The sequence below is a fragment of the Emys orbicularis genome, chromosome 19 (assembly GCF_028017835.1).
Source record: "Emys orbicularis isolate rEmyOrb1 chromosome 19, rEmyOrb1.hap1, whole genome shotgun sequence".
NCBI lineage: Eukaryota > Metazoa > Chordata > Testudines > Emydidae > Emys > Emys orbicularis.
In genome coordinates, this window is record NC_088701.1 from 12,161,601 (window position 1) to 12,182,567 (window position 20,967).

The window sequence follows — 20,967 nt, forward strand, 5'->3', positions numbered from 1 at the left end:
GATAACTGGCTCTGTGGATATGGGGAAAGCAGTGGACGTGAATATACCTTGACTTTAGCAAAGTTTTTGATATGGTCTCCCACAGTATTCTTGCCAGCAAGTTAAAGAAGTATGGGCTGGATGAATGGACTATAAGGTGAATAGAAAGCTGGCTAGATTGTCGGGCTCAATGGGTAGTGATCAACGGTTCGATGTCTAGTTGGCAGCCGGTATCAAGCGGAGTGCCCCAGGGGTCGGTCCTGGGGCCGGTTTTGTTCAACATCTTTATTAATGATCTGGATGATGGGATGAATTGCACCCTCAGCAAGTTCGCAGATGACACTAAGCTGGGGGGAGAGGTAGATACGCTGGAGGGTAGGGATAGGATACAGAGTGACCTAGAGAAATTGGAGGATTGGGCCAAAATAAATCTGATGAGGTTCAACAAGGACAAGCGCAGAGTCCTGCACTTAGGAAGGAAGAATCCCATGCACTGCTACAGGCTGGGGACCGACTGGCTAAGCAGCAGTTCTGCAGAAAAGGACCTGGGAATTACAATGGACTAGAAGCTGGTTGCATCCCTTCCACCTTCCACTAGGGTCGGGACCTGGGTACAGAACAAAACCACATATAAAGGTGAGTTCTCCCCCAGCGGGTATCCAGCAGGTCTGTCTGTGGGGTAGATGGAAACATATCAAGAGGTCTATGAAGCTGGCTTGCAGGTGAGGATGGGGTAAGAATTAGTTTCTTCCACCCTCCCAGACAGGGTGCTCTCTAGTGCTGATACACAGGCTCAAGGCCAGCAGCTCCCCTGTGTTTGTAGGGGTATGCCTTAAATTCCTTCCATCACCTTGTGAAACACTCTGAGCAGCTGAAGGGAGGCAGAAGACCAGGGTCACATGAGGGATCAAAGGAACAGGAGCAGGGAAAGGGAGACAGGGGAGTGTCAATGGAGGGAGAGAAAGGCAGGGGGAGAGGGGGAGGAAGTTGAGAGGATTTTTGCAGCAGGCACTTACTAGACTATTGGCAGCACAGGACTGGCATGCAGTCAGAGGGCAGCCTTCACGGTTGGGAAGATAAGGGGATTTTCCCCCCAATCTGATCTGATGTAAAAGCTCTAATGTCTGTGCCTCTCTTTCCATTGCTCCAAGTGCCCATCTTTAACTGCAGCCCTGAGTTTGCGGGAGTCAGAGAGAGGTGCAGGAACTTCTCTCTGCAGGTACCTTTGAACTGCTCATTCATTTGTTGGGTGTTTTGTTCAGCGTTTCTGCCAACACTATGGAAATGTCTAGACTAAAACTTTGGTATTTGTATTACATTAGTGCTTAGAAGCAGTAGCCAAGATCAGCTCCCCATTGTGCCAGTTCCTTCACAGACACTTCTTCTCCTCGAGCGCTTGCAAACCAAATAGAGGAAGGAGGATTACCCTTGCTTTGATTAAGAGGAAACTGAGGTGCAGAGAGATTACGGTATCTGCCCGGGGCACTCAGAGTCAACAGCAGAGCCAGGAGCTGAACCCAGATCTCCTGAGTACTAGTCCTGTGCCTTAGCCACAAAGCCATTGTCCTTCAGCATGGACCAGACCTGACATCAGGAACTTAAGATTTGAAAGGTTGAATCGTCACTTGGGCCTCTGGGTTGATGAATTTGGGGTCCACTAAGGATTGGTGGATAGCTGACACCTGTGCTCCAGTGTCCCTCCACACGATAACCCTTTTCTCGCCCACACTGACAGTTTCCCTTTGCTCTGAGGGTATCCGGGAGGCATCTGGGCCTGAGGATCTTTGGTGTGAGCCGGTGTAATGAACTGTAATCTGTTGGGTCTCTTGGGGCAGTTGGTCTTCACATGCCCCCAGCTTGTTACATTTAAAACATTGTCCAGCTGACTGGTCACTGGGGTGAGGTGGGTTGCTGGACACAGGTGTGGTGGGACGATAAGGTGTCTGGGGTTTTCCTTGGGGTGTAGGTGGAGCCTTGGGCTGCCCCCGGTGGTAGGGTGTTGTCTCGGGTTGCCCCTTCTGATATCCGCTACAATTGCTACTAGCTTTTTTCTTTTCCACCACCTCCACCCATTTGGTTCCGATCTCCCCCGCCTCGATTACTGTTTTGGGCTTCCCATCTAAGAACTGCTCCATTTGTGTTAGGAGAAACAGATCTTCCAGAGATTTAGCACTTGCTCCTGATATCCAGGCATCCCAATTTTTTACAATACGGTAGGCATGTCGGGAAAATGCCACGTCTGGTTTTCACCTTATGGCTCTGAACCGCTGACGGGCATGCTTGGGTGTTATCCCCATTCTAATTCTGTTTTTTTTTTTAAAAAGTTCATAGGTGTTCATGTATTCTTTAGGCATTTCAGCTGCCACCTCTGCTAAGGGTCCACTGAGCTGTGGCCTCAGCTCCACCATATACTGGTCTGTAGAGATGCTGTAGCCAAGGCAGGCCCTTTTTAAATTTTCTAAGAAGGCCTCTGTATCATCGCCTACCTTGTAGATGGGGAATTTCTTGGAATGGTGAGTGGTACCTGGAGAAGGACTGTTAGGGTTATCTGGTAGACCCAGCTTAGCCCTCTTAGTCCAGGAGAGCTGGCTGTATTTTAAAGAAGCCTTATTGAGGGTGCAGGAACAAACCATTCCGAAGTGCAGAAAGAATAGCAAATATGGCAGACAACCAGCTGGGCTTAACAGTGAAATCTTCGGTGAGCTTAAACTCAAAAAGGAAGCTTACAAGAAGTGGAAATTTGGACAGATGACTAGGGAGGAGTATAAAAATATTGCTCGAGCATGCAGGGGTGTATTCAGGAAGGCCAAGATACAATTGGAGTTGCAGCTAGCAGGGGATGTGAAGGGTAACAAGAAGGGTTTCTACAAGTATATTAGCAACAAGAAGAAGGTCAGGGAAAGTGTGGGACCCTTATTGAATGGGGAAGGCAATATAGTGACAGATGATGTGGAAAAAGCTGAAGTACTCAATGCTTTTTTTTGCCTTGCTCTGCACAGACAAGGTCAGTCCCCAGACTGCTGCACTGGAAGCCCAGTATGGAGAGGAGGTGAGCAGCCCTCAGTGGTGAAAGAACAGGTTAAGGACTATTTAGAAAAGCTGGACATGCCCATGTCCCTGGGTCCAAATCTAATCCATCCAAGGGTGCTGAGTGAGTTGGCGGATGTGATTGCAGAGCCACTGGCCATTATCTTTGAAAACTCATGGCGTTCGGGGGAGGTCCCGGATGATTGGAAACAGGCAAATATAGTGCCCAGATTTTAAAAAGGGAAGAAAGAGAACCCGGGGAACTACAGATCAGTCAGCTTCACTTCAGTCCCCAGCAAAATCATGGAGCAGGTCCTCCAGGAATCCATTTTGAAGCAATTGGAGGAGAGGAAGGTGATCAGGAACAGTCAACATGGATTCACCAAGGGCAAGTCATGCCTGACCAACCTAATTGCCTTCTATGATGAGATAACTGGCTCTGTGGATATGGGGAAAGCAGTGGACGTGAATATACCTTGACTTTAGCAAAGTTTTTGATATGGTCTCCCACAGTATTCTTGCCAGCAAGTTAAAGAAGTATGGGCTGGATGAATGGACTATAAGGTGAATAGAAAGCTGGCTAGATTGTCGGGCTCAATGGGTAGTGATCAACGGTTCGATGTCTAGTTGGCAGCCGGTATCAAGCGGAGTGCCCCAGGGGTCGGTCCTGGGGCCGGTTTTGTTCAACATCTTTATTAATGATCTGGATGATGGGATGAATTGCACCCTCAGCAAGTTCGCAGATGACACTAAGCTGGGGGGAGAGGTAGATACGCTGGAGGGTAGGGATAGGATACAGAGTGACCTAGAGAAATTGGAGGATTGGGCCAAAATAAATCTGATGAGGTTCAACAAGGACAAGCGCAGAGTCCTGCACTTAGGAAGGAAGAATCCCATGCACTGCTACAGGCTGGGGACCGACTGGCTAAGCAGCAGTTCTGCAGAAAAGGACCTGGGAATTACAATGGACTAGAAGCTGGTTGCATCCCTTCCACCTTCCACTAGGGTCGGGACCTGGGTACAGAACAAAACCACATATAAAGGTGAGTTCTCCCCCAGCGGGTATCCAGCAGGTCTGTCTGTGGGGTAGATGGAAACATATCAAGAGGTCTATGAAGCTGGCTTGCAGGTGAGGATGGGGTAAGAATTAGTTTCTTCCACCCTCCCAGACAGGGTGCTCTCTAGTGCTGATACACAGGCTCAAGGCCAGCAGCTCCCCTGTGTTTGTAGGGGTATGCCTTAAATTCCTTCCATCACCTTGTGAAACACTCTGAGCAGCTGAAGGGAGGCAGAAGACCAGGGTCACATGAGGGATCAAAGGAACAGGAGCAGGGAAAGGGAGACAGGGGAGTGTCAATGGAGGGAGAGAAAGGCAGGGGGAGAGGGGGAGGAAGTTGAGAGGATTTTTGCAGCAGGCACTTACTAGACTATTGGCAGCACAGGACTGGCATGCAGTCAGAGGGCAGCCTTCACGGTTGGGAAGATAAGGGGATTTTCCCCCCAATCTGATCTGATGTAAAAGCTCTAATGTCTGTGCCTCTCTTTCCATTGCTCCAAGTGCCCATCTTTAACTGCAGCCCTGAGTTTGCGGGAGTCAGAGAGAGGTGCAGGAACTTCTCTCTGCAGGTACCTTTGAACTGCTCATTCATTTGTTGGGTGTTTTGTTCAGCGTTTCTGCCAACACTATGGAAATGTCTAGACTAAAACTTTGGTATTTGTATTACATTAGTGCTTAGAAGCAGTAGCCAAGATCAGCTCCCCATTGTGCCAGTTCCTTCACAGACACTTCTTCTCCTCGAGCGCTTGCAAACCAAATAGAGGAAGGAGGATTACCCTTGCTTTGATTAAGAGGAAACTGAGGTGCAGAGAGATTACGGTATCTGCCCGGGGCACTCAGAGTCAACAGCAGAGCCAGGAGCTGAACCCAGATCTCCTGAGTACTAGTCCTGTGCCTTAGCCACAAAGCCATTGTCCTTCAGCATGGACCAGACCTGACATCAGGAACTTAAGATTTGAAAGGTTGAATCGTCACTTGGGCCTCTGGGTTGATGAATTTGGGGTCCACTAAGGATTGGTGGATAGCTGACACCTGTGCTCCAGTGTCCCTCCACACGATAACCCTTTTCTCGCCCACACTGACAGTTTCCCTTTGCTCTGAGGGTATCCGGGAGGCATCTGGGCCTGAGGATCTTTGGTGTGAGCCGGTGTAATGAACTGTAATCTGTTGGGTCTCTTGGGGCAGTTGGTCTTCACATGCCCCCAGCTTGTTACATTTAAAACATTGTCCAGCTGACTGGTCACTGGGGTGAGGTGGGTTGCTGGACACAGGTGTGGTGGGACGATAAGGTGTTTGGGGTTTTCCTTGGGGTGTAGGTGGAGCCTTGGGCTGCCCCCGGTGGTAGGGTGTTGTCTCGGGTTGCCCCTTCTGATATCCGCTACAATTGCTACTAGCTTTTTTCTTTTCCACCACCTCCACCCATTTGGTTCCGATCTCCCCCGCCTCGATTACTGTTTTGGGCTTCCCATCTAAGAACTGCTCCATTTGTGTTAGGAGAAACAGATCTTCCAGAGATTTAGCACTTGCTCCTGATATCCAGGCATCCCAATTTTTTACAATACGGTAGGCATGTCGGGAAAATGCCACGTCTGGTTTTCACCTTATGGCTCTGAACCGCTGACGGGCATGCTTGGGTGTTATCCCCATTCTAATTCTGTTTTTTTTTTTAAAAAGTTCATAGGTGTTCATGTATTCTTTAGGCATTTCAGCTGCCACCTCTGCTAAGGGTCCACTGAGCTGTGGCCTCAGCTCCACCATATACTGGTCTGTAGAGATGCTGTAGCCAAGGCAGGCCCTTTTTAAATTTTCTAAGAAGGCCTCTGTATCATCGCCTACCTTGTAGATGGGGAATTTCTTGGAATGGTGAGTGGTACCTGGAGAAGGACTGTTAGGGTTATCTGGGAGACCCAGCTTAGCCCTCTTAGTCCAGGAGAGCTGGCTGTATTTTAAAGAAGCCTTATTGAGGGTGCAGGAACAAACCATTCCGAAGTGCAGAAAGAATAGCAAATATGGCAGACAACCAGCTGGGCTTAACAGTGAAATCTTCGGTGAGCTTAAACTCAAAAAGGAAGCTTACAAGAAGTGGAAATTTGGACAGATGACTAGGGAGGAGTATAAAAATATTGCTCGAGCATGCAGGGGTGTATTCAGGAAGGCCAAGATACAATTGGAGTTGCAGCTAGCAGGGGATGTGAAGGGTAACAAGAAGGGTTTCTACAAGTATATTAGCAACAAGAAGAAGGTCAGGGAAAGTGTGGGACCCTTATTGAATGGGGAAGGCAATATAGTGACAGATGATGTGGAAAAAGCTGAAGTACTCAATGCTTTTTTTTGCCTTGCTCTGCACAGACAAGGTCAGTCCCCAGACTGCTGCACTGGAAGCCCAGTATGGAGAGGAGGTGAGCAGCCCTCAGTGGTGAAAGAACAGGTTAAGGACTATTTAGAAAAGCTGGACATGCCCATGTCCCTGGGTCCAAATCTAATCCATCCAAGGGTGCTGAGTGAGTTGGCGGATGTGATTGCAGAGCCACTGGCCATTATCTTTGAAAACTCATGGCGTTCGGGGGAGGTCCCGGATGATTGGAAACAGGCAAATATAGTGCCCAGATTTTAAAAAGGGAAGAAAGAGAACCCGGGGAACTACAGATCAGTCAGCTTCACTTCAGTCCCCAGCAAAATCATGGAGCAGGTCCTCCAGGAATCCATTTTGAAGCAATTGGAGGAGAGGAAGGTGATCAGGAACAGTCAACATGGATTCACCAAGGGCAAGTCATGCCTGACCAACCTAATTGCCTTCTATGATGAGATAACTGGCTCTGTGGATATGGGGAAAGCAGTGGACGTGAATATACCTTGACTTTAGCAAAGTTTTTGATATGGTCTCCCACAGTATTCTTGCCAGCAAGTTAAAGAAGTATGGGCTGGATGAATGGACTATAAGGTGAATAGAAAGCTGGCTAGATTGTCGGGCTCAATGGGTAGTGATCAACGGTTCGATGTCTAGTTGGCAGCCGGTATCAAGCGGAGTGCCCCAGGGGTCGGTCCTGGGGCCGGTTTTGTTCAACATCTTTATTAATGATCTGGATGATGGGATGAATTGCACCCTCAGCAAGTTCGCAGATGACACTAAGCTGGGGGGAGAGGTAGATACGCTGGAGGGTAGGGATAGGATACAGAGTGACCTAGAGAAATTGGAGGATTGGGCCAAAATAAATCTGATGAGGTTCAACAAGGACAAGCGCAGAGTCCTGCACTTAGGAAGGAAGAATCCCATGCACTGCTACAGGCTGGGGACCGACTGGCTAAGCAGCAGTTCTGCAGAAAAGGACCTGGGAATTACAATGGACTAGAAGCTGGTTGCATCCCTTCCACCTTCCACTAGGGTCGGGACCTGGGTACAGAACAAAACCACATATAAAGGTGAGTTCTCCCCCAGCGGGTATCCAGCAGGTCTGTCTGTGGGGTAGATGGAAACATATCAAGAGGTCTATGAAGCTGGCTTGCAGGTGAGGATGGGGTAAGAATTAGTTTCTTCCACCCTCCCAGACAGGGTGCTCTCTAGTGCTGATACACAGGCTCAAGGCCAGCAGCTCCCCTGTGTTTGTAGGGGTATGCCTTAAATTCCTTCCATCACCTTGTGAAACACTCTGAGCAGCTGAAGGGAGGCAGAAGACCAGGGTCACATGAGGGATCAAAGGAACAGGAGCAGGGAAAGGGAGACAGGGGAGTGTCAATGGAGGGAGAGAAAGGCAGGGGGAGAGGGGGAGGAAGTTGAGAGGATTTTTGCAGCAGGCACTTACTAGACTATTGGCAGCACAGGACTGGCATGCAGTCAGAGGGCAGCCTTCACGGTTGGGAAGATAAGGGGATTTTCCCCCCAATCTGATCTGATGTAAAAGCTCTAATGTCTGTGCCTCTCTTTCCATTGCTCCAAGTGCCCATCTTTAACTGCAGCCCTGAGTTTGCGGGAGTCAGAGAGAGGTGCAGGAACTTCTCTCTGCAGGTACCTTTGAACTGCTCATTCATTTGTTGGGTGTTTTGTTCAGCGTTTCTGCCAACACTATGGAAATGTCTAGACTAAAACTTTGGTATTTGTATTACATTAGTGCTTAGAAGCAGTAGCCAAGATCAGCTCCCCATTGTGCCAGTTCCTTCACAGACACTTCTTCTCCTCGAGCGCTTGCAAACCAAATAGAGGAAGGAGGATTACCCTTGCTTTGATTAAGAGGAAACTGAGGTGCAGAGAGATTACGGTATCTGCCCGGGGCACTCAGAGTCAACAGCAGAGCCAGGAGCTGAACCCAGATCTCCTGAGTACTAGTCCTGTGCCTTAGCCACAAAGCCATTGTCCTTCAGCATGGACCAGACCTGACATCAGGAACTTAAGATTTGAAAGGTTGAATCGTCACTTGGGCCTCTGGGTTGATGAATTTGGGGTCCACTAAGGATTGGTGGATAGCTGACACCTGTGCTCCAGTGTCCCTCCACACGATAACCCTTTTCTCGCCCACACTGACAGTTTCCCTTTGCTCTGAGGGTATCCGGGAGGCATCTGGGCCTGAGGATCTTTGGTGTGAGCCGGTGTAATGAACTGTAATCTGTTGGGTCTCTTGGGGCAGTTGGTCTTCACATGCCCCCAGCTTGTTACATTTAAAACATTGTCCAGCTGACTGGTCACTGGGGTGAGGTGGGTTGCTGGACACAGGTGTGGTGGGACGATAAGGTGTTTGGGGTTTTCCTTGGGGTGTAGGTGGAGCCTTGGGCTGCCCCCGGTGGTAGGGTGTTGTCTCGGGTTGCCCCTTCTGATATCCGCTACAATTGCTACTAGCTTTTTTCTTTTCCACCACCTCCACCCATTTGGTTCCGATCTCCCCCGCCTCGATTACTGTTTTGGGCTTCCCATCTAAGAACTGCTCCATTTGTGTTAGGAGAAACAGATCTTCCAGAGATTTAACACTTGCTCCTGATATCCAGGCATCCCAATTTTTTACAATACGGTAGGCATGTCGGGAAAATGCCACGTCTGGTTTTCACCTTATGGCTCTGAACCGCTGACGGGCATGCTTGGGTGTTATCCCCATTCTAATTCTGTTTTTTTTTTTTAAAAAAAGTTCATAGGTGTTCATGTATTCTTTAGGCATTTCAGCTGCCACCTCTGCTAAGGGTCCACTGAGCTGTGGCCTCAGCTCCACCATATACTGGTCTGTAGAGATGCTGTAGCCAAGGCAGGCCCTTTTTAAATTTTCTAAGAAGGCCTCTGTATCATCGCCTACCTTGTAGATGGGGAATTTCTTGGAATGGTGAGTGGTACCTGGAGAAGGACTGTTAGGGTTATCTGGTAGACCCAGCTTAGCCCTTTCCAGCTCAAAGCGCTTCAGCTCTAACACCGACTGCAAGCGTTTCATCAAGCGTTTTGCCTCCATTTACATCTCCAAGCGCTTTGAATCCATCTCCAAGCGTTTTGCCTCTTTCCTATCTTCCCCCTCCAGCTCCAAGCTCTTTAAGTCCATCTGTCTTTCATGTTCCTTCTGTTTTTCTTCAGCTTCCAATCTGGCTAATTCCAGTTTCTTCTGGACCTCACTTTCCGTCATCTTTGCTAACCTTCCTTCCCTTAGCCTAGCCTAGCCTGAGAGCTAGAAAAAAAACAACAGCTTGTGAATTCCCTTGCTGTAACTTAACTACTCTGCCCTCAGGCAAAGAAAAAGAACTCCAGCTGCTCTCAGCTTTAAAAAAAGTGTCTTTAAAAAAAAAACACACCTCCCCGGTTTTCAAGCAGCCAAAACAAAAATGTGTCCTTTTAAAATCCTGAGGTCTGTGCTTCTGATTCAAAATGATCACACCGCTCTGCCACCATGTCAGGGTTCCCCCCCACACACACTCTGAACTCTGAGGTACAGATGTGGGGCCCTGCAAGAAAGACCCCCTAAGCTTTAAAAGATTTAAAACACAGAGGATTCCCCTCTGGCTTAGTTTCACAGTTACAAAAATGGGAATAAAACTACCTCTTAGCATAGGGAAAATTCACAAGCTAAAACCAAAGATAATCTAACGCATTTCCTTAGCCTTACTTACAATTTTTGTAATCTTAGATGGATCATTTCAGGTATGTTTTCAGGAGACATTTTACCTGCCTGGTCTCTCTCTCCATCTGGAGAGGGATCAAACAAAGAGAGCACCAACAAAACCTCCCCACTCCCCCTATTTGAAAGTATCTTCTTTCCTTATTGGTCCTTCTGGCCAGGTGCCAACCAGGTTATTTGAGCTTCTTAACCCCTTACAGGTAAAGATTCCATACAGCTGACCAGGAGGAACTTTATGCTACCCTTATTTGTATGTTTATGACAGAGGTGTGTGGAGATCCCCTTACTTTGCTCCCTGTCTGGGGCTCACCTACTGAGCGTTTGGATTGTGCTGCCTTTCTGGGCTCCCACTGGGTCTGAGAAGAGGAGAGACCTCCTTATTCCTGATGCACTGGGGCTGTTTTACTGGGGGAGGTTACGAGGGTTCTTACTGTGTCACACTGGGTTATGATTCACAGTGGAAAGTGCTCCAGGGTAACAGCTCTGCCTGGATCACCCCTGATCCAGACTAATATGAAAACAGCTTCCTATAGCTCATGGGGTTCAGGGAATCAGCATGAAACAGTGCTTTCTTTGATACAGAAATGAGCTGAGGGGGCAGTTGTACCTCTGCGCTCTGTTAGATGGAATGAGAATGGCTCAGCCATGTGCCACATGCCCTCTGGTGCTGCTAGATAACAAGGGCTCTCAGGTAGCTCTAAGTTCTCTCTCCACTGTCATCATAAAATGACCCATGGGCACTGGGTGCTGCATGGGGAGAGCCATGGGGCACTACGTGCCCTTGGGTTTGTTACTGCATGGGATATACACACAATAACAGAAACAACATTGTCTCAGTGATCTTGTGAGGATGATGATGGTGCTATTGTGTTTCCAGGCAAAGACAGCCAAGGAAGAGGCTCTCTGCATCCACTGGAAATTCATCACTGGGAAAGGCACCTGGTCTCCAGCTGGCTGCACCATTCTGCACACAAAGAGCACTCACACCACCTGCAGCTGTGACCGTCCCTCCAGCTTCGCTCTCCTTATGGGTCCCACCACAGTGGAGGTGTCTCACTCTCAGACTCAGCTCAAAGGGCTGGACCCTGAGCCATTGGTGGCTTTGGTGGGGCAAAGTCTGAGTAGGAACCTCAGGATCTCAGGGCTGAGGGGGCTAGACTGGGGTCACTGGTGATTCTCTCTTTGCTGTGTTTCAGGAGAGTAACCCACTGACTGTCATCACCTATGTGGGAATGACCCTTTCCCTGCTGTGCCTCCTCCTCGCCATCCTCACCTTCCTCCTGTGCTGTTCCATCTGCAACGTCAGCACCTCCCTCCACCTGCAGCTCTGCCTCTTCCTGGCCGACCTGCTCTTCTTTACCCTGGTGACCCGCACCCGCAGTCAGATATGGCCTGATTCTCCCCTGCTCTGTTCCTCCATTCACAGCAGGACTGGGGTGTGTGGCTTTGCACCCCTTGTTCTCCCTGGATTCTGAGCTGTGCAGGACACGGGGAGGTTCCCGGGGGGGATGTTTCCATCCCCTGTTAGGCCTCTTCACACTGGGCACAGTTGGCCTCAATCTCCCCATCCCCAGGAGTGTGGCCTGTTCTATCCCTATGTCACAGGAGAGGAATTGAGGCATAGGGAGACTAAGTAACGTGCCCACTATCACCCAGGGAATCTGTGGCAGGGCTGGGAACAGAACCAGGATCCCCTGAGCCCTGCTCCGGTGCTCTAACCACTAATCTCTGCTCCTTTCCTGCATCAGCAATGTGCAGCCGCAGGACCCTCCATAGACCGAGGAACCTGCCATCTCTGGGTCACGGAGCGCTATAATTGGAGGGCCGTGCTAACAAGAATCCCGGTGTGACCCTCCCAGGCAGGCCTCCCCCATACTCAGCATTTCCCTTCCCCGCCGCAGTGTCCCTGGGCTCTCTGTCTCCACCAGGTGGTGTGTGCTGTCATTGCTGGCTTCCTACACTACCTCTTCCTGGCCTGCTTCACCCGGATGTTCCTGGAGGGGCTGCACCTCTTCCTCACCATCAGGAACCTGAAGGTCGTGAATTATACCAGCGCCAGCCGGTTCAAGAAGAGATTCATGTACCTGTTCGGCTATGGATTCCCAGCCCTGGTGGTGGCTATTTCTGCAGCATTCAACCCAGATGGCTACAGAACTCCCCGACAGGGAGTTCAGACCCATCGCCCCTCCCCAGTGACACTAAGCTGCCCTGAGCATCTGCCATATATCTACAGACCTCATCCCACTAATGATCCCAGCTCGACTCCCAGGTCCCAGGATGGGTTTGTGGTTCTGGTGAATAAGAAACAAATGACCTTCTTCCTGTGTACAAAGTCCTGAGAATCCCCTCTCCCTTCTCCCTCCTCTAAAATGAGGAACTTCCACTAAGAAGGGTGTGGCTTCTTCTAGACACTCCAGGCGAGATCCTCGGATGGTGTAAATCAGCGTAGTTCTTTCAATGCAGCTAAGCCAATTTACATCAGCTGAGTCTCTGGCTCTCCATCAATACTGCACGAATCTGCCAGAGAGAGAGTAATCTGCACACTCTGTTGGCACCAGCAGGCCAGACTTGCTCACATCTCTCTCGCTCTATCCCCCCAGGTTCTTATTCGACACCCATCACCATGGTATCTGAGTGTTTACACCTGTGTAAATCAGGATTAACTCCATGGATTCTTATGGAGTGTCTCTGGATTCACACTGGTACAACTGGGGTCCACACCTGGCTCTGGGACTGTGTTCAAGGTTTCAGTGTAATCCATTTTTTGTTTCAGGACACAATCCCCGTCTCTGCTCCAGTGGCTATGTCATAGATATAGAGAGAAGGCTAGCATAAAATCCCTCCTTGACAGCTGTACTGAATCGCTCTACCTGTAAGGGGTTAAGTAGGTCAAATAACCTAGTTGGCACCTGACCAGAAGGAACAATGAGGAAAGAAGGTACTTTCAAATCTAGGGGGGGAGGATTTGTTTTTCTCTTTGACCTTGGAACCAAACACGACTTTGGGAAATGTTCCAATCTGGATCAGAACTCCATGATTGTCCCTGATCTCTATAATAGTTTAGAACCAGAATCCTGGATCCAAATACTAATGGAAACACTGAAAAATTTCAGATCCAGATGCACATTTAATGATTTGGACTCAGCTCTAAGAATAATTGTTTGCCCTTCCCTAGCACCTCCTGTCTAAGCTCAAAATACTTTACAGACAGACATTAAATAATTCTCAGTCCCACCAGGAGATGGGTCAATATTACAGTCCCCATTGCACTGAGGGGGAAACTAAGGCACAGAGAGGGTTAGGAGCTTGCTCAATGTAACCCCACAAATCAGCAGTAGAACTAAGAATAGAACCCAGATTTCCTGACTCTCAATCTCTTGTGCTTTAACCATTAAAACCTACAACCCTTCCCAGCGTTGGGAATAGAACCTTTGTCTGTTGTGTTGATAAGGGTAGGTGCCTTGGGCCTATTGGGCTGAGGTGATAATAAAACCCTTTTGTACTGTTACAACATTAAACACATACGTGTGATTTGGGGTCTTGTGTTAAGTTATCACTGGCACCTTCTCCTGTTGCAACCACCACCATTAAATATATATATACAGAGAGAGAGAGAGAGAGAGAGAGAGAGAGAGAGAAAACCTTTTATTAAACACACATAAGAAACAGATAAATAAAATTACAATTTAAAAAGTTAAATAAAACTTTCATATAATAAGTTTCCTTTATTTCCCTTTTAGTTATATAGGGCCAGATCCTCAGCTAGTGTAAATCAGTGTAGCACCACTGACTACAACAGACCTTTGCTGATTTACAACAGATGAGGATTCTGCCCATTACAGCCAGCTGACATCTTTATAAAAAGATCCAGAAACATCGTATCTCCCAATAAAAATTTTATCCTCACTCCTAGAGCTCTCTCTCTCTGCCCTGAATGGAAACAAAATTAAGACCAAATGTAAGATAGCTTCTCAAATTTCCACTAGCTGAGAATATGGCTGTCTACCTTCAGGCCCTTTAATACGATCAGTGAGGGGAGATATTGTGAAATGCTGGGCCTCCTTCTCCTGTCCCTTACACCATATGACTGCCATTGATTTCAGTGCATTACTCCTGATTTACATTGATGTATGTGAGAAGAGAATCAGGCCCATCTTTCTTAGCCTCAATGGGAGGTGGCGGCAGGGCTGGATTTAGGGGCAGGTGACCCTGGTAACCACCTGGGGTGACAGGAGTGGGGGGCGCTGGGCTTGGGGTGCTGTTTTTGTTATTAGCGACAAAAGGGAAAAGAGAATGGTTGAAGTAAAATGTTTCAGGTATTCCGCATGTGGATTCATTTTTCACTAGTCTAGAATTTTCTGGACCTTTATAGGATCTCATGGAACCTTCCAGACTTTCTGAGAACTACACTTTCATCCAGCCTCCAAGAATGTTGTCAGCCATGCCCTCGCGAGTATATAAGGAGCTGGGTATCACCTAGGGTTGGCAACGTTCTAATTGCACAAAACCTGGCCCCACCCCTTCCCCAAGGCCCTGCCCCCACTCACTCCAGCCCCCCTCCCTCCACCGCTTGCACTCCCCCGCCCCCAGTCACTTTCACTGGGCTGGGGCAGGGGGTTGGGGTTGGGGTGACGGAGCGGGTGAGTGCTTTGGCTGGTGGTGCAGGCTCTGGGGTTGGGCTAGGGATGAGGGGTTTGGGATGCAGGAGTGGGCTCCGGGCTGGCACCAAAGGGTTTGGAGTGAAAGAGAAGGATCAGGGCTGGAGCAGGACATAGGGATGTGAAAGGGGATGCGGGCTGGGGGAGGGAGCTTGGGTACAGGATAGGGTACAGGATAGGATAGGTACAACCTGGGATAATGGGTTCAGGGTTGGGGCTCTGGCCGGGAGGCGCTTACCTCAGGCAGCTCCCCATTGGTGCCTGAGCTCCCAGCTGCTGCCTGCCCTGGCTCCGCGCTGCTCCCGGAAGTGGCCGGAATGTTCGGGCCCTAGGCAGAGACGCAGCCAGGTGGCTTTGCATGGTTCCCGCACCCGCAGCTGCCACCCCCAGAGCTCCCATCAGCCACAGTTCCCGGCCAATCGGAGCTGCGGAGCTGGTGCTGGGAGCAGTGGCAGCACTCGGAGCTTCGCTGATCGCCACTGCACCTATGGGCCGGATATGCCGGCTGCTTCCGGGGAGCTGCGCAGAGCCAGGGCAGGCAGGGAAACTGCCTTAGCCCCACTGCGCCGCCGACCGGACTTTTAATGGCCCGGTCAGCGGTGCTGTCGGGAGCCGCCAGGGTCCCTTTTCGACTGGGCGTTCCGGTCAAAAACCAAACGCCTGGCAACCCTAGTAACACCAGCTAGTCTTATGAGATAGGGATAAATCATGCATACAAATGCATAAAAGTAATGAAATGGGCTACAAATGCAATAAAAAATAATGTATTTAAAAGTTTAACAATTGGAGGGGTGGGGGCATGCCATTTGATCTAGGGCTGGCCCTGGCTGCTGGTCCTCAATGCCTCTCAGAATTTAGCTCCATTTGTAGGATTTCCCAGTGCTTCTAGTTTCTACATGAAATTGATCGTGATCTCAATTTTCATTTGCAATCCTGTAATACTAACAGCTTCTTAAAGGGGAAACTGTCAAAAGGACAGACCCAGAGTTACTGCTACTTGATTCTCCCTCACTCCTTTCTGACAGACCTCCAGGTACTGCAGTCCAGTATAGGAAGTCTCCAGCTAACACTTTCTGGGCCCACCTCTGGCTTTTCAGTATGGCCTAGTGACACTATTAAAAGACCTCTCGGTGGGACATAGCAGAAGAAAGAGGTTCTTGTCCACCATGGGACAGAGTGTGAGCAGACAAACTGGAATACCCTAAGGAGTGACAGAGGGAGAAAGAGGGAGTGGATGAATAAACAAACACAGAGAAGGATGAATTATCCCTGACACCCAATCTTTCCTCTTCTCAAAAGTTTGAGATTTCCATTCAGGGCCTGTTTAGAACCTGAGGTGTATCCACCCCTTTGGGCATTCCGCTACTCCTCATGACCCAGATGCAATGAAGCCCCACATTAGAGTCCAGATAATGCTGCTAAGAGCTGCCAAGCCAATACCAGTTTCATTGCAGACACTCTATATGGGACTCACTTATTATGGGCACAGAAACTTTACACATGGCATTATCTTTCACTAACCGGAGAACTTACCAATTCTGTTTGTCCTCTGGGCACTTGCTGGTGTTAGAAAACCAGAACAGTCCAAGGAGGAAAAACACTTGAGAGAAGATGAACAAAACTTGTTTAAAATCTAAGATATGGCAATAAACAACACAGGGAGATATTACTAAATAAAGGAGTCTAAGCACCTTTGTATGAGTCTGACCCTAATCTCAGTTACACTGGTGTAAATTTGGAATGACTCCATTGATTTACTTTTATTGGAGTTACCCTGGATTTATCCTAGGACTTAGAAAATAAGGATTACGATCAGGGAATCGGACCTCATTGATGTGCAGAGAATAGAAGCTAGGCACTGAATTTTTCTATTCTAGTCTCATCCTTTGATGCTCTGTAGGAGACATCTGGGAGTCGGGAGTCTGAGTGGCTTCTCAATGCCCTGGGGCAGGGTGTCATGGATTCACAGGGTCTGGTGTATGCAGCAGCCTGTAACCAGTCCCTTTGGAGAGATCCCTGTAGGGTGCTGGGCCCCAAGGACCTACACAGTTCCATGGGGGCAGATCCGGGGCCTCCAAAACTAGGCCTTTGGGTGCCAGCAATCCCCGTCATTTTCCATGGCTCCCTGTAGTAAGTCCAGCGGAGCCAGATTCCAGTGGGAGGTTTGTTCTTTACTCCTTCAGGGAACAATGCTCTCAGTGAGTATTTGCAGTAATGCCAGGCAGCCTTTTCAAAACAAGGTAAGACTGTATTAGCCACCTGGCCTACAGAATCTGACAGTCCTTACTTTAGCATAGAGAGGCACTAATGATCTGGAGGGTGGCATGGACTGCACCCTCAGCAAGTTTGCAGATGACACTAAACTGGGAGGAGTGGTAGATGCGCAGGAGGGTAGGGATAGGATACAGAGGGACCTAGACAAATTAGAGGATTGGGCCAAAAGAAATCTGATGAGGTTCAACCAGGACAAATGCAGAGTCCTGCACTTAGGACGGAAGAATCCCATGCACCACTACAGACTAGGGATCAAATGACTAGGCAGCAGTTCTGCAGAAAAGGACCTGGGGATACAGTGGACAAGAAGCTGGATATGAGTCAACAGTGTGCCCTTGTTGCCAAGAAGGCTAACGGCATTTTGGGCTGTATAAGTAGGGGCATTGCCAGCAGATCGAGGGACATGATCATTCCCTTCGATTCAACATTGGTGAGGTGAGGCTTCATATGGAGTACTGTGTCCAGTTTTGGGCCCCACATTACAAGAAGGATGTGGAAAAATTGGAAAGTGTCCAGTAGAGGGCAACAAAAATGATTAGGGGTCTGGAGCACATGACTTATGAGGAGAGACTGAGGGAACTGCTATTGTTTGTCTGCAGAAGAGAAGAATGAGGGGGGATTTGATAGCTGCTTTCAACTACCTGAAGAGGATGGATCTAGACAGGCCTGCACAACTCGTAAAGTGGTGAGGGCCATATTACTCCAAAGAAAATAGCTGAGGGCCGAACCCCACCTGCCCTGCTGAAACACACACCCCCAGCGCCGCCCAGCCCCCGTGTAAGCAAGCAGGACTCACCCCGGCGGCGCCTCCTGCTGGTCTTCTCGGGAATTAGCTCATCCAGCCGTTGGAGCGCCCTCTGCAGGCTGGTGTCCCGCTGCCGCTGGCCCCGTGTCCCTCCCGGACCCTGGTGCCCTTTGATCTGGGGTGCTGCCCCCTGGCAATACCCCCACACTCTGCCTCTAGGTCTCCCCTCTCTGGGGAACCCCCAACCCTCTAATCCCCACCTCGCCTCAGTATAAGGCTACTGCCAGTCACCAACTAGCCCCTGCTCCCTGGGGCAGACTGCAGTATAAGCCACTCATCACAGGCAAGGTTGGGTTTGGACCTGCTGCCTCTCTCTATAGCTGGGCTGCCCCTCTGCAGCCCTGGTACTGGTTTTAGGCCCTTAGCTAGCTCTTCCCCTCCAAGAAGGGCTTGAAATGTCCTATGTTTTAGTCCTCTAGAATGGATGTAGTTTACAATGGAAACTACCACTGACATTACATGCTCAAATTTTAAGTCTTTGCTACACAAAACCTGCTGATGTATAATGCAGTGATGTTTGGCTATTTCTCTCCCGATAAATTCTTCAAGAAGAGTAACTGCTCCAACATTTTTTCTGCACATAGCTGGAGCACCATCAGTACAAATGGCCACCAAGTTTGTGAGATCTAATCCCAACTTATCATTCATGCACTTTATCACTTCACTGGAGATTTCTTTTCCGGTTGTGCGACCCGTCATGGAACACATGCCAACAAGTTCTTCAGTAATTTCAAAGTTTTTATCAATCCCTCTAATAAAAATAAGAAGTTGGGCGGTGTCTTTTAAATCGGTGCTTTCATGCATAGCTAGGGAGTAAAAGCAGAATTCACTGACTCTCTGCTTTAACTGATCACTTAGATTGGTAGAAATGTCAGCTATTCTTCTCTGTACAGTCTTGTGTGATAGACTGATATTCTCAAATATTCCCCTCTTTTCTGGACATAACTCAGATACAGCAATCAACATACACTTTTTTAAAAACTCGCCTTCTGTGAAGTATTTCCCAGCAGCAGCAATTTCCTTAGAAATTTGAAAGCTTACTTTAGTAACTGTATCGTCCTCAGTGCTCACTTTCTTGAAAGTTTGCTGTTGTCCACTAAGGTTTTTCGCTAAACTGGCTCCTTTAATTATTTTTTCATTTGGGTTCAATTTGGCAAGATTGGGATGTTTAGTTTCAAAGTGCCGCCGAAGGTTGTATTCTTTCGGAACGGCTAACGTTTCGCGACACACGAGGCACAGTATTTTGTCTTTGGAAACAGTACGTAAGTATTTATTCATCCATTCAGTGTTGAAAACTCTGTGCTCTGATTCTCTTTTTCTCTTTTTCTTTTCACTCATGGTAGTCATTATGAAGCTCAAGATTTTGTTGAATAAATTCACATACAAGGGAAACACTCAGTCAGGGCCGGCGCTTCCACTAGGCGACCCTAGGCGGTCGCCTAGGGCGGCAGGATTTGGGGGGCGGCATTTTGCTGCCCTCGGCGGAAATTTGGGGGCGGGGGTCCTTCCGCTCCGGGTCTTTGGCGGAAATTCGGCAGTGGGTCCTTCACTCACTCCAGGAGTCCCCGAAGACGCGGAGCGGAAGGACCCCCGCCACCGAATGCTCAGAGGAGGAGCGCTGCCGCCCAGGGTGGCAAAAACCCTGGCGCCTCTCCTGCTCACAGTCACACACAAAGAGACGAGATATCTCACGGCACGTGGCACACTAGCAAGGCACTGACAGTGTGTGGAAGCTTGTAGAGGGGGAAAGAAACGGCGCGCATAGGGTAACCAGATCACAGCAGTAAAATAGGACCTGCCCCCTCCCTGCTCGGCCCCACCATTACACCGCTCTTCAACCCCCCCAGGGGTCACTATATTACTGCACACCAAAAATTACCAAAAATTAAAATACTGAGAATGGACGCCTCCCTCCAGCCACCAACTCGCCGCTCGCCTCCTCACCCCCCCAAGTATAAAGCCTCGCCGCCACTACCTGCCCACCCGCCCGCTCTGTTCGTCATCCCCCCATGAAATAAGGGGAGGGGACAAGGGGGACAGTTTGAAGGGATTTTCTGGGGCTATGAACTAAGCCAGGGAGGGGAAAGGGGGGCAGTGTGAAGGGATTGGATGTGACTGTCCAACACACAAACACAGGGAGCCCTGGGGGGGCAGTGTGATAGGGGCCAGGGAGAGGTAAGGTCCCTGGACCAGGGAAGGGGGCAGCAGTCGGGGCAGGGCAGGTGCAAAACACACACACACACGTCTCCCCTGGGGATTTCCTGGCTGCCCACAGACAGTTCAAACCCCCCCTCTCCCCATCACTACGGAGGCCGCCCTGGGAGCAACCAGCGCAGTAGCCGCAGGGCCATCCAGAGGATTCAGGGGGCCTGGGGCAAAGCAATTTCAGGGGCCCCTTCCATAAAAAAAAGTTGCAATACTATAGTAATGTATTTGGAAATGTAAAAAATAACTAGTAAAATACATTCAAAAAATAATTTGAAAATACACTAAACACATTATTTAAAAACATTAAATGCTTTAATGGTATGTATACATTTGCAATTACATAATGGGCTGTTGCTGGGTGATGGTTGGTGCCAATGGGCTGTCACTGCCTGGGGGTGGTGCTGCTGTTGCACAGGGCTGGGTGGGTAGCTGGGCTTTGGGTCGGGGGGTGCCCGGCTCACAGGGGCTGGGCTCAGGGATGTGGGGAGATGGGATCGGGGGGTGTCTGGCTCAGAGGGGCTGGGCTTGGAGCTGGGGGTCAGGGCTGTGGGGGGGATGGGGTCGGGGGGGGTACCCGGCTCAGAGGGGCTGGGCTCGGAGCTGGGGGTCAGAGCTGTGGGGGATGGGGTCAGGGGGGTGCCCAGCTCAGTGGGGCTGGGCTCAGAACTGGGGGTCAGGGTTGTGGGGGATGAAGTCGGGGGGGTGCCCGGCCCCTTACCATGCCGCTTACCCCATCTCCAGGAGCCTCAGCGCGCCGCATCCAGGAGCGGCCCCATGGTGTCTCCAGAGGGGCCTGAGCTCCCACTGCTCGGCCGCAGCTCACAGCCCAGCCCCCTTACCAGCTGAGACGCCGGGGGATGGGGGAAGACGGAGGCGGGG

The 20,967-nt window shown here is 49.6% G+C and overlaps 1 pseudogene; it reads left to right on the plus strand.

Moving 5' to 3' along the window:
* Nucleotides 1-20,967, plus strand: part of LOC135891989 (adhesion G protein-coupled receptor E3-like) — a 209,678-nt pseudogene that overhangs the window by 47,400 nt on the left and 141,311 nt on the right.